Below are 9,006 nucleotides of genomic sequence, written 5' to 3'. Positions count from 1 at the left end.
AATAATGTTACCATTATTACATTAGTAACACAGAAACTAAAAAGGAGTGGACTATAGTATGAAATAAACAAATACTTTTTAAAAATATTTTTAAGATTTTATTTATTTTTAGGGAGGGGAAAGGAAGGAAAAGAAAAAGAGAGAGACATCAATGCATGGTTGCCTATCACACGCCCCCTACTAAGGACCTGGCCCACAACCCAGACATGTGCCCTGACTGGGAATCCAAACCCGCAGCCCTTTGGTTCACAGGCCATCACTAAATTCACCAAGCTACACCAGCCAGGGCTGAAATAAGTAAATACTCTTATAATGGCAAGTCAAAGGTCATCTCTTAGGGTCTATATTTGGGATTGTGTATTTCAAGAGGGAGAGCTATAGAAGCAGGAGGATGTTTCCTTTACGGATTGAAACAACATCGTGTAAAGGAGTTCACCTAAGGATCATGGTCACAGTGCACCTATTTCATTAAACTGCTTTTTAAACTGTCACTGTTGGTAGGTATCAGAGACACCAGATCATTGGTGTAGTGCTCTCTAATCACCTGAGGCCACAGACAAAGCTCCATCAAGCCTGGCTGGTGTAACACAGGCTACCAGGAAGGCACCTGAGTGTGTCTGCTGTGCATCTAGAGGGTGTGATGCTGTGGAAAGTGCAGACTCTGGGGTGAGCGGGGAGCGTTGTCCTCTGTGTCTTGATCTGCTTTTGTCACTAAATCCCTTGGGCAGACTTCTTAATTTCATTCTATACAGAAAATTCATTCTCATCTGTAGCACCTAATTTATTCAGCAAACATGATTGTATTCATTATGTGCCAGCACTACTGTAATTGCTAGAGATCTAGGATTAATAAAATACCATTTCCCAAAGGGGAATAGTCTGATAGTATGGTCTGATTTAGAAGATGAGACACATAGAGTTAATGTTAATGGTCAATATCAAGCATCCTATGAATTAAGGCAAATAAATGGTCATTTAATAAGTGCTATTACTTTCTTTGGAGGGAAAGAGATAGCTCTCCTGTCTTGAGAATAAGTAAACAAAGTCATCATGGTTTCTCTCTGGTGTCCTCTTCTGCTTTCCTTTGGTCCTGATGCCCTCTTTGGCTCTGTGGCCTGGATCCTGTTGGCATGGAAATGAGAAGCCTGGGATGGAGTACTCAGCTGAAAGCCCAGAGGTGTGACTTCTGTGTGTCTTCCCATCCTAGAGCTTGCACCAGTGCATGCACTAGTGTGCCTGCAGAATCGCAAAGGGAGGGACCAAGATGAGGAGAACTATTATAACCACAAAAATTGGCAAAATGTGTTGTTGTCAAATGGTACTGGATGCTGACTGTGATAAATGATAACCATGTGTGTGTGTGTGTGTGTGTGTGTGTTGTTTAAATAAAAAGAAGGTAGGTTAAACAAAACTGAAACTCTGTATCCACTAAATAACAACTCCCAATTCCTCCCCCCCCACCCTGGCAACTCCCATTCTACTTTCTGTCCCTGTGAATTTGACTAAGTCCTCATGTAAGTGGGATCATTCTGTGTCTGTCTTCCTGTGACTGGCTTATTTAATTTAATATAATGTCATCAATTTCATCTATATTGGGACACATATCAGAATTTCCTCTTAAAGGCTGAATAGCAATCCATCGTATATATATACCACATTTTGTTTATCCACCAATGGACACTTGGATCGTTTCCACACTTGAGATGTCATAAATGCTGCTGTGCACAGAGATGTGCAATGTCTCCTTGCGACATTCCTCTAACTCTTTTGAGTACATATTCAGAAGTGGAACTGCTAGATATCACAAGCTAATTCTATTTCTAAGTTTTCTCTGAAACCACTGTTCTGTTTTCTACAGAAGCTGTACTATTTCACATTCCCACCAAGAGTAGGAAGGATTTCCCACGTTACAAGCCTTCAACAGACTTCAGGCTTTCAAATGGTTGAATAGACAAATTCTGACAATGTAGTTGTTGTCTGGGTAGGGAGACAGTTTAAGGTGAGCCCCGATCTACAATCTTCCCAGAATCCTCCTATCCCATTGCTTTTTAAACAGCTATTGTTGGCGATGGAAACCTGCTTTCCTTCTAACCGTCATTTTCTCTATTTGGTAGCTTATATATATATATTTTCTTTTTATATTTTATGTGTAAAATACTTCAATTTCTAACTCTGGATTTATTTATTTATTATTTATTTACCTATATAACTCAGTGCTGTGTGTGCACATTAAATCTGAAAAATCAAGTATTTCTTGAATTGGACACTATATTTTGCCATTCTCCCATTGAACATTGCTCCTCTTGCATTCCCTCTATTCTCTTTTGATGGCGCTGCTGCTGGAAATATTTTACCTTTCATCTCTCTCAACTGCTCTTTTACATTTTTAAATCTACTTTTCTCTCTCTATGGTGTTTTTGATCATTAGAACTGTCATTTAATACGCTAATTCTCCACTTAATTGATTTTGCGTAGTATTTAAGGGAGGAGGTGTTCTTCCTTTACTGTCACTTTGAGCCCCCCCAGGGTACCAGTTTTAAAGTGATGTTCAGATGGCTGTGTTGTTTCTGTCTTTAGGTAAACTCATCTCCAACTTGCTGATGTCATTGGCATTTGTATTTCTCTTCCATGTGGAATTTTTACTTGAAGCTTTATCTCGAGTAGCAGTATTATTTTTCTTCTCTTTTCAAAGCTGACTAGCTCTGTCTACCATTTTTTCGTGGTTGCTTCTACCCTTTTCCTCAGGACTGAGAATTCAGATTCAGGCTTACTGTTGAATATTCAGGGTCTCTATGCTGGGAAACATTGAAATTATTATAGATCTAATCCCTAAGATAGTAAACAGCTAAACTGCCATTGAGGTGATGCTCCTCCCTCACGTCTCCCCATGCACAGAGCTTTATCGAAACTGTAGCCTAAGAAAATGGTTTATTTCAGTTTCTCTCACAGGGGAGGTCAACCTGTCCTAGCTTCTGATTTTAGGAGGTAAGCCAGTCTCTAGTCATATAGCACTCAGCCTTACATTAGGCAATTTTAGTCCCTATTATCCCACAGCTTCAAAGTCCTCAGTGTCCACTGTCTGGTGTCCAGACCCAGTGCCCCGAGACCTCCAGCACACTGTCTCTTGACTTCAGTCTGAATTTCACCATGCAGTTCATATTCCCCTTCTGGTCCATGAAAATGTCTCTTATTTTCCTTTGAACAAGATCTGTATTTAATTTTTTTTCTGTTTTTAAATCTACCATTATTATATGTCCATAACATTTGGAGTTGTAACATTGGGAGTATCTAAAATCGTGAATTTACAATGCTATTTTGATTAGAAATATGAATTTATCTTAATGTTGTTTTAATTCATTATGTAACACCAAAGATACTACAAGTAAATATTAAAGCAAAAGAGAAAAGATAAAGGTCATGTAAGCAGTGTGAAGACCGACATCTCAGTTATTTTTGTTCTATCCGTTCTCTCTCATAATAGCTGAAGCAGAAAAGAATTGGGCAACATCCTTTAGTCAGTTACAGAGTCGTGTAATTCATGTGTCATACTAAGTTCCCTGGGGAGTCCAATGACATAATGAGAGTCCGTGTCTAACTGATCTCCCTCAGGGAAAGACTCACTTTGGTGCTAAGTACTTTCTTATATTGCAAATGCTTTTAATCCTTGTATTGGATTGAGAGATACTATGTTTCTAAATCCTCCCCTGTTATAAATCATAAAAGTGAAGAGGAAAAATGGCAGAGACTGGGTAAATTCTTTAGGAACTAGCATGGTTAGTTTTGTCAATGTAACAGATTCTAAATATTTAGATTTCATTTCTATTTTTTTTCTAAACCCAATGGAAACTAGAATTGTACATTTTTGCATAGTATAAAAATGAGTTTTTGTGTTATTTTTTATTTTTGAAGCAATAGACGAATAGGATTTTTAAAAGTCAAACAGCAAAAAAGCTTATAGATTAAAAAATAAACTCTCTCTCACCTCAGAGAGCTATTTTTCTCTTTGGAAGTCACATTTTTTTTTCCACATAAATAAGTGTATGACATCCATGTTTCTGCACCTTACTTTTATATGTAATATATTTGGAGATTTTTTCAATATTAACATACATAGATTGACTTTCTTTTTAATAGCAATAGACAATTCTGTTTTAGAGGTATATTGTAATTGGTATAATCTGTCTCTTATAGGCACCTAAGTTATTTCTAGACTTTTGCTACTATAAACCACTATGCAGTGAAAGTCCTTATAAATACAGTTTTACTCACTTATACAAACTTATTGAGAAATACTAAGCCAAACTGCTCTCCCCTGAGGTTACATTAAAATAAATCTTTAAAAACAAATGCACCATTCTCCTGGACTGAAAACACTTAAAATTTAGCACTGTTGCTTAAATCTCTAAGTAATTCTGTATTCACTTTCTTCAAGTTTGTAGCCAACCATATTTTTGCAGGCAAATCATAACTGACAGTTGATTATTTTGCAAACAACTTATTGTATTTAAAAATAAAATAGTGACCCTGGCCCGTGTGGCTCAGTTGGTTGGACTGTTTTCTGGTAGCCAAAGGTTTGCGGGTTTGATTCCTGGTTAGGGAACATATCTAGGTTGTGGGTTTGATCCACATTGTGCGGGCGGGTGCAATGACCCTGGGTCCAGACACCTATGATTCCCAGTTTTGTGTGCTGATCTCCATCCCAGAGCGCACAGGAAGCAACCAATCCATGCTTCTTTCTCACATCAATGTGCCCCTCTCTCCCTTCCTCTCTCTCCAAAAGCAATAAAAAATGTCCTTGAGTGAGGACAAAACAATAAAATAATAAAATTAGAAAATTAAATACTAGTCAAACATAAATTTTGATTATAGATTTTGGGGGAATAATCAGAATTTAGATTAATCCTCAAAATATATTTGTCCTTTGGTGCTTGGCCAATCCCTGGATTCATTTATCCATTTTTACGTTTCTATGTTTGAGAACTTCCAATATATTCTGCAGACTAGGAGGATCCCTTCTTCACACACTCCCTGCCATTCTGGACTCAGCTCTTTTCATGGAGGGTGAGCACTGACCTCAAGCCTGGGCAAGGTAAGCCAGTGGCCTGTGAAGAGCCCTGCATCAGCACCTCCACCTCCAAGAGTGTCCTTAACCAGGCCCTCACTAAGGAAGCCAATGTGCAGGACCCTCAACAAAAGAATCATCAAGTGTGGCAGGCCCTTGTTGGTGTGGATCAGTGGATTGAGTGCTAGCCTGTGAACCAAAGGGTCACTGGTTCTATTCCCAGTCAGGGCACATGCCTGGGTTACAGGCCAGGTCCTCAGTAGGGGGTGCACAAGAGGCAACCACACACTGATGTTTCTCTCCCTCTTTTTCTCCCTCCCTTCCCCTCTCTCTAAAAATAAATAAATAAAACCTTTAAAAAATAGAGTGGCAGATCTCTGGAAACAAAGTGGATGGATAAGCCTTCATGCTCTGGAGGAGGGAGCAACAGATGCCTTCGGCTAAGGGGGAGTCCAGGTCATGGGGCTGCTGAGATTATGACATCTTCTAAATAACTCTTCAGTCCCTGTGGCCTGGCTGGGAAGCTCCTAAGGTGTATTCCTTTATCCCTTAATTTTCTCAATAAACAAAGTAACTGAAGCATAACTTATGTCCCTTGCAGCCTGAAAGGAACTGACTGTATATCCTTAGCACATAGTGAAACAGGAATACATTTTGGTCATTTAACAAATAGCAATTGACTACCTGAGATATGCAAGGTGTTCGAGACCCACCAATGATCAGGATAGAAAAGGTCTCTGTTATGATGGAACTTATAGTCAAGTTAAAAGAGGCAGAAAAAAATAAGAACAAGGATAAGAGAGAATTTTAAGTGCTTTGCAAAGTAGAATGGAGTGATAAGACAGTAACTGGGTGACTGCTGGGGGTAGGGAAATCAGGTAGAGCTTCATGAAGAGGTACCACCTAAGGTGAAGCCCAAATGGCAATAATCCATGTTATAATTAAGGCAAGAGAGACCAGATAATGGATAAGACCCAAGGTAATAATGTGCATATTAGAGAAACAGAATGACAGTGTGATAAGAGAGATGCTTTTATGACAGAAAGATGGAGAGGTAAGCTGGGACTAGATTATGTAGAGCTTTGCATACCCTAGTAATGATATTCTCACTTGATGAGGAGCTGTGCAAATATCATAACCGGAGGCTGATAGGGTACAAATTATGTGTTTAAAAACTCATTCTGAAATACATGGGTGGTGGGGGTGGTAACAGTGAAAGGAGGTTGAGCAGTTTGGAACTACCACAGTAGTCCAGGGCACAATGATGGTATCTTGTGGTTGAGTGGCTGCAGTGTAGGTGGAGGAACATTTTGGATCTGAGATATGCCTTGTAGGGAAGAATCCTTAAGACTGGTTGATGGATTAGCTAAGGGAAGATGAGTCATAAGTGAAAAGAATCAGGAGAAAATACACGTTAAACTCTGCATTTTCCTGGATAATTTAAACCAAAGAACATCACTTTCTTTTTCACTAAATCACTAAGTACCATGGAAAAACAGATAGCAAATGCATTGAACCCACTGTTAAGCAGTATTCTTCTAGTCTAGGCTTTCTGAATCACCAAGGAAAGATTTGATTATGTTGAATGTGTTTTAGTTCAGAAAATATCTTGATGGACATAAAGGGAGAGATAATAGTGATACCATCATAGTAGGGGATTTAATACCCCATTAACTTCAATGGATGGATCTTTCAGACAGAAAAATCAATAAGAAAACAGTAGCCTTAAATGACACATAAGAACAGATAGATTTAATTCATATTTACAGAGCATTTCACCTCAAAGGAGCAGAATATACATTCTTTTCAACATTCTTTACCACACATTAGGACGTAAAAAATACCTTAATAAATTCAAGAAGATTGAAAGCATATCAATAATAAATATCAATAATAAAGCATATCAAGGAGAAAGCATATCTTCTTTGACCACAAAGATATCAAACTAGAAATCAATTACAAGAAAAAAAACTGAAAACGACACAAACAGATGGAGGCTAAATAACATGTTACTGAACAATGAATGGGTCAACATAGAAAATATATTATCAGGAGCCAAGTATTTGGAAATTTCTATTTCATGTGTCATCTATCCCACTGACTCTAATATGGCAGAAATGAGAATGGTAAAGACAGAGTTGGTTCCTGAAAGTCTAGGAAAATTTCCATAATTAAGATCGTTTGATTGCCTTTAACAGCCTCTACCTTCCTACACTGTACTGTACTGATTTAACTGTGTGTGACCTCTTCTCCTGTGTCCTATGAGAACTACATGAACACAAGGCCCAGGTGCATTTTGGTCAGCATGCATATATGTATTTGGTGGTGTTGAGTGAGCGATTGAGTGAATCCATGAATAAACAAATGAATAAAACATGAGAATCCGGGTCTTGGTTGGCTCTTTCCTTCAACAACACAGCTTTTCTAACTTCAATCTGTATTCTTGGTTAGTTTAAGAAAGGCTTTTTGTCCTAATAACTTACTAGGCTGTTGATTCTACATCTGATTTTCTGCATTTTTTGTCTCTCATCTGAGCTTCCCTTTTATTTAATTATTCCACTTTTTTCTGCCTATGCCATGGCGGATGTCCACGTAGGATAGATAATCCATATGGATGTTTGTGAAAATCCCCTGTTAAGGCAAGAGAGGGTTTGCTAAAAGAAACTTTTTTAGGGTAGACTCTTTGAATTCTATTGCCATTTAGGTATCAGGATGGGAGAATACACCATCTTACTTGTAGTGCTGTAAAAAGCTCTGCAGAGTCTTCATTTTACTTCATGGTTGATGTGAAGTCATTATGTCCTATCTATTTGGGGACCACTTATCATGTGTAAAAATGCTCCCTGCAGAGCAAATCAGAGAAAAGTACACTGTATCATGGAAGTGCTAAATATTGACTATTTCTATAATGAAAAAGTACAAGGAGTTCCACTTATGTTTATCCTTTTATTGTAAATTGCCACAATCTGGTAAAAAAAATTCTCTCTGTGGTGGCAAGATATCCGCCAGAAAATGAGTCTGTTGACAGGGGCACACCACATCCAGCACCGTGGGCCAGCCCTGACCACGGCTACGTGGTGTGAAGAGCGCTGGCAGCCACACGATCACCACCCAGGCTACAGAGGAAGGCAGCGTGAGGTGCTAACGGAAAAACCCAGCCTCCCTTCCAGAGATGATGAGCAAAACCAATCTGGAGATTCCCTTGGTAAGTTTTAAATAACTCTCATTTTCAGAATGGAAGTAAGCAAGCCTATTTACTAGGCTTTCATGTCTTTGCCTCTTTTTACATATTTCTTTCTGTGCAATAAATGACTTTTAAAAGGCTTGTGTTTGGTAATAATGACTTGGCTCTATTGTTTCATGTGCGCAGTTTAGTTAGTTAGAACTGTATCAGTTTCCTAGGACTGCTCTAACAATATGCCACACATTTAGTGGCTCAAACAACAGAGATCTGTTTTCCCACAGTTCTGGAAGCTAGGAGTCTGATATCAAGCTGTTGGCAGGGTTGGTTCCTTCTGTGGGTTGTGAGAGGAAATCTGTTCCATGCACTTGCCCAGCTTCTGGTGGTTTGTTGGTGATACTTGGTGTTGCTTGGATTATGGAAGCATAACCCTGATCTCTGCCTTCACCTTCATATGGCACTTTCGCTGTGTACTTGTTTCTGGGTCCAAATTTCCCCTGTTTTTCACGATATCAGTCATATTGGATCAAGATTCACCCTAAAGACCTCATCTTAACTAATGACATCTGCAATGATCCTATTTCCAAAGAAAGTCCCATTCAGAGATGCTGATGGTTAAGACTTTAACATGCGAATATGGAGGAGACACAATTTGATCTCAAACAGTTATCGATACTGTATTGCACCATTCTTAAGGGTTGGGTCTGTGTCATACAATTCCTGGGGTCGTGCATAGGGAATTAAACTTAGTAAGCATTCACTA

The sequence above is a fragment of the Sturnira hondurensis genome, unplaced genomic scaffold (genome assembly GCF_014824575.4).
Source record: "Sturnira hondurensis isolate 20B ecotype Veracruz unplaced genomic scaffold, ASM1482457v3 Scaffold0014384, whole genome shotgun sequence".
NCBI lineage: Eukaryota > Metazoa > Chordata > Mammalia > Chiroptera > Phyllostomidae > Sturnira > Sturnira hondurensis.
This window is presented reverse-complemented; position numbering follows the sequence as displayed.